Raw genomic sequence first — 6000 nt, forward strand, 5'->3', positions numbered from 1 at the left:
TACTTATCATTGGAATTAATGATAAAATAGTTAATTCCACTAAAGATATGTTACATTCAAAATTTGACATGAAAGATATTGGATTGACTGATGTGATTTTTGGAATCAAAGTGATTAGAACATCGAAAGGATAGTTCTAAGTCAATCGCATTATATGGATAAGATTATTGAAAACTTTAACAAGGATGATTTTGTATTGGATAAGATTCTGATAGATACGAGTCAACATCTATCTAAAACTCGTGGAGAGATTTTTGTTAGATATTTTTTCTTAAAAATAAAAGATATATATATATATGATGTTACAAATAAATTAAATAATCTAGAATATACAAAGAACGAAATCACCAGAATACAATATTGATTCGAGGCATGTGTTTATAACATTTCCTTTAAAATAGTTTTACCGTCTTCCCTTGTGTTGGAGCTTATCACAAATGGTAGTCTCCCAGGGCACAACGAATCTAGTAGTGACTCAACACTAGAATCACTACGCAACGAACTTGATACCTGAATCGATCACCGGGTTTCAATGGAAATACGACAAGTCAATAACTCAAAGAACACTCGATTAAATGAAAACTCGAAGAACACTTAGTTGAGTGAAGAACTCGAACAACACTCAAGAAAAAAAGAAAAATCCTTTCGAATTTTAGAGAGATAATATAATGAGTGAAAAAGAGATTTGTTGTATGAAGAGTTCCAACATGAGGGGATATATATACTTGGAAATTAAATCATCATAATAAATTCATTTATTAATCCAACGGTTGATAATTCATCCAACGGTTGCCATTCATAAGCTCTTGACATTTCTAGACTCTTGGTATTCGATATGTTCCATTGACATTAAATTTCACCAAAAATTCACATTTGAATTTGGTATGAATTTATATTTATTTGGATTAAATTACATTTTATTTACTTATCAAAATTATAATTTCCATTTAATTAATAGAATTAATTTAGAATTTCAATAATCCCCACACTAATGGAAATTGAAAGATTAACCCGGTGAAAGATTCAATAATTGAATCCTACATAGGATAGGTATGTGTAACCATTTGAACTTTCTTTTATGAAATTATATAACTTTTACTAGCCGAATAGTAGAGTCAATGTCCTTGAACTATTCTGACATTTGTGTAAACGATTACACACTTTCACATAGAATTCTTCCTCATACATGTCAAGCTCTCATGGTTGTGTCCATTTTGGCCATAGAACACGCGCCTGGTTCTTTGAGAGGGTCTAAAATTGAGCTGTGCAATTTTTTGAAGCGACCCTACTTATCCCTCACATAGGTGATCTCTTTGATCACAAAGAATAATTAAAAACGATATGCTTATCCTCGTCAAAATATATATTGTTTCGTTATAGGATTAATTATCAATAATAACTTTCCAAGTGAGTAAAACTAGGTTGTCCTATTGAACCCAGCTCCTGGGATCTTTAGTCCACATAAGTTGGGTTTTCCTTCATACCAACTTATAGTATGTTAATGTTTCAAAGGACTTCAAACTAACTCTCTATTCAATAATTTGAGTAGTGGATCCATAATGTTATCTTTGACTAACATAGTCAAATGTGATAACTTTATTATAAACTAACCCTAAATCAGATAACAAAATTATTGATACTGGGCAAGAAAGGCCAAATCGCTTTAAGAAAAGAGAAAAGCAAACAGTACACAAAGTAATTCTACCTACATTACCTACAAGACTGGAATTTCTTATAAAAAGAGGAGTACGATACTATTGTGAGCTGGTCTGTTGAAACTTTGAGAGAGCTCTCTAAATGCCCCAAAACCAGAGTCCACTTCATCAAGAACAATTATAATTAGAATGTAGACCAGGTTTGGAAGAAAATTGAAGAACAAAGTAAAACTCAAAGGAATGATCAGAAAATATAGCAAAAGTAGAGTAAGGATCAAAAAACAAGGCAAAACTAGAGTAACGAGAAGAATGAATAACAGAAACAGAATGCAGGGCAGAAAAACAAAAGGGAAACAAAAGCTGATAATCCAGTTCAAGAAAGGGGAAATATTTTCCTTGGAACATTTAAGACAAAGGTTGAAATTACCGGTTCCCCGTTTGAATTCAAACTACCCCAAGAAGTTGAGGAAAACTGTGTAAAGTCATGAAAGAATGTCATAGTGAACAACTTCATCGGAAGAAACAAGGTGCCATTTCTAGTAACCAAAAAAACCTAATAGAACAATGGGGGAAATGATCTAGAAAAGGTAACATCAAACATTCATGACTTGTACTTTCTCAAATTCAAAGAAGGATTAGATCTCAAAAGTATTATGATTAATGAGCATACATTTGTTGTTGGGAAAAACTACACGAAACTCGAAAAATGGGCAGAAGGTATGAACCTATTCAGCAAGCCCAAAGAAACTGCGCAAATCTGGTTCCAATTGCGCAACATCCCTCCACACATGTATAACCCTAAAACATTAAGTCACTTTGCGAGCCTATTGGGGAGTCCACTCTACATGGACCCAACTACAGAAAAAGGTGAGCATATGACTTATGCTAGGATGTGCATTGTGATACACTCGAGATTAAATCTTCCACACTAGATGACGGTAATGGACAGAAAAGGTGAACCCATAATTATGAGAATCTCATATGAGTAGATGCTTTGACTGTATACATTCGAACATGTCTGTTACAAGTGCCCGAAAATGATTGAAGAAGAAAGGAAGAAGAAGATCGAGAAAGAGACAGATACAAAAAAGAAACAAAAAGAAGAACAAGAAAGGTTGGAAAAGAAAAAAGGTTGAGAATGAAAGGTAGAAAGAGGTTACTAAAGAATCAGTAGTAAGTAAGCAGAAGGATCAAGATAAGGAAGGAAATTCAGAATAGGGTTTTAAAGAATAGGGGAAGGAAGATAGAGTGGTAAGAGATTTAGAAACAAAGGCTGAGAATGAAGAGGTAACAAAGAAACTTGATCCGGAAGCAAGAATCAATACCGAAGAGGTTGTGGAAAGGGAAAGCGTGGGAGAAATCAAGAAAGAGGAAGTGGGTAAAAGAAATGGGAAAGATAAAGAAGAGGCATTTAAATCGGTTGAAACTATGCAATCTCCAATTCAAAAGAAAGTTGACCAGAGAAACACGAAAATCTCAAAACAGCAAGGTAAGCAAATTAAGGACAATACAATTCCTTATAGCCCTACTATATGGGCAAAATAGAAAGGAATAAAATGTAAAGGAAGGGGAAGGAAAGTTGGAACATCTTCTTTTCATTTATGAACTTAATGACATGGAATATTAGAGGGTAAAATGACCCTATAAAGAGAAGAGAGGTTAGAAAATATCAGAAAGGAATGAAATCACAGTATTTGGAATTATTGAAACAAAAGTCAGACAAAGTCAAATAGAGAATTTTGCCCAGGGTTGTTTCAAAGAAGAATTAGAATTTATTCATAACTCTGATGGGGTTAAAAGCAGAATCTGGGTAGGATGGGATAAAAGAAGGGTTGAAGTCAAAAAAATTTTGAAAGCCAACAAGTTATTTTAACAGAGGTTTTCAATCTGGTAACATGGGTAAAAATCTTCTTTGCGGTAGTCTATGCAAGCAACTCTGGGACAGAGAGGAAGACACTTTGAAATGATTTGAGAAGAAACATTACGGACGATGAACCGTGGGTTATTATGGGAGATTTTAACGTTACAAGATTTAGAAATGAAAGAGAGCTTGAGACACACATAACACAAGAAATGCAGGATTTCAATGAATGGATTCGAGACATAAGCTGTATTGAACCGTCTTTCTTAGGTAATCTATTTTTATGGTCAACTTCAAGTCGGGCGGACAACATGAGAAAGAACAGAGTTGATAGAGGCCTAGTGAATGAAAAATATGTGGAGTTTTACCCAAGAAGCCAAATCTAAGTTTTGCAACCAGATATCTTTGATCACTACCCTTTGAAATTCATTTGGGATAAGGAGAAAAAACAGAAAAAACCCTTTAAGTTCTTCAACTTCTGGATGAAAGATGAAGAATTTAATGAAATCCTTAATGAAACTTGGAACATCAGAATTAATGGAAATAGATGTTCAGGGTTTGTGAGAAACTAAGATTACTAAAAGGGAAGCTGAATAAGCTAGACCGGAAAAAATATAGTGAGATTTCTAAAAGAGTAGGGGAAGCCAAAATGAAACTAGAGGAAATACAAAGCAAGACACTAAGAGCCCCAAATCTACCTTATAACAGGGAAGAGGAAAAAGAGTCTCTTACGCGATTCAGAGACCTCTGTTTTAAAGAAAAAAGCTTTGCTAAGCAGAAATCTAGAGAAAATTGGCTTTCATTAGGAGACAAGAATACTTCTTTATTTTATAAAAAAATGTTCATCAAGGAATTTCAGAAATCAGGTCCTAAGGCTCAAAACTCACATGGAGATGTTTTATAGGGACAAAATGTAGTTCATGAGGAAGCAATAAATTTATACAAAGAGCTGATTGGAACAGAAACGAGCACAATAATAGAGGACAACCAAAGATTGCTTCAACAGATTGTGTAAAGGAAAATCAGTGAAGAAAGTGGTAACCAATTGATTACAAGAGTCAGTATGAATGAAGTCAGAAAAGATATGTTTTCGATGAAAGGGGATAAAAGTCCAGGACAAGATAGTTTCATGGCTTGGGCATGGGCTTCGCGCCTAAATGTGATCGTTACGCGCATTGACTTGCACTTGGGTGTGTGACGGTCGTTAAATCATCTACAATGTAGTGGTCTAGCAGTTGGATACGGTGGTTTCCTGTCACTTCAATCAACCATTGTTTTTCATTTTCCCCTATCCCTACAAAACAAATAACATTAATATTATATATGTTTCATCTTATCTATTTAATATCATATTTATTTGTGCCTATTGAGTTTTATTTGAACATAGTCCAAAATTTAACTATTAGAATTCGATCGATACAACATCATTTCGAAAATTACTATTTATTTTAAATTATGTGCAATTAGCCCGTATAAAAAGAATTTGAAAATAAATTTATTTACTCGAAATTATTTACAAAAATATAAAATTGTAGAGTTGAAAGTTAATGCTTACACATACCTCCATCCAAATCTAACCTCATGTATAAAATATAAAAGCCCATAATAAATAAGAATTCATAGTTTTCAAGCTTCAAATAATTTTGAGGAAATTGTCAATAATAAAAATGATTGATATGAGTAAGATAAAATTACATGAAATTACAAAATATAGGAGGTTCTATGGTGTAGTGGTTAGCACTTTGGACTTTGAATCCAACGACCTGGGTTCGACTCCCGGTAGGACCTCAATTTTGGTTTTAGCAAATGTTGTTTCTTTTTAATTTAAAGAAAAAGAGTTTGTCGAACCTCAATTTTGGTTTTAGCAAATGTTGTTTCTTTTTAATTTAAAGAAAAAGAGTTTTTACTCGATTGCGACGATACGATGGAAAATATTTTTTCATTTTGAGGCAACTATTTCTTCATTTCAAGGCAATTGTGCCAATTATGTGATGAATAATGATCATATTATAAAGTATAACAAAAAGAATAATTACCTAGTTTGTTGACGTTATTTTTACCCGATTGCGACGATGGCAAATATTTTTTCATTTTGAGGCAACTATTTCTTCATTTCAAGGCAATTGTGCCAATTATGTGATGAATAATGATCATATTATAAAGTATAACAAAAAAAATAATTACCTAGTTTGTTGACGTTGCTAGAACTCGTTTCAATGTAAGAAGATTGACATTTCGCTCATTTGAAGTTGTTTTCTTACTTTCACGATATTTTTGTAGCAACCATATTCGTTGACGATTTCTTCATTTTGAGGCAATTATTTCTTCATTTCAATGTAATTGTGATAATTATGTGATAAATAATTATTATATTATAAAGTATAACAAAAATTTCACTATATAAATTGTTAATGCTACTAGAACTCGTTTCAAAGTTAGAAGATTGACATTTCTTTCATTTGATGCTCGGTTTGTTACTTTGAC

General features: G+C 32.8%; 1 non-coding gene across 1 annotated transcript; it reads left to right on the forward strand.

The window, feature by feature from the left end:
- Positions 1-5232: 5232 nt before the first annotated feature.
- TRNAQ-UUG lies at positions 5233-5304 on the forward strand. The gene has a single exon. It is a non-coding gene; the product is annotated as a tRNA-Gln (tRNA).
- The last annotated feature ends 696 nt before the right edge of the window (positions 5305-6000 follow it).

The sequence above is a fragment of the Impatiens glandulifera genome, chromosome 5 (assembly GCF_907164915.1).
Source record: "Impatiens glandulifera chromosome 5, dImpGla2.1, whole genome shotgun sequence".
NCBI lineage: Eukaryota > Viridiplantae > Streptophyta > Magnoliopsida > Ericales > Balsaminaceae > Impatiens > Impatiens glandulifera.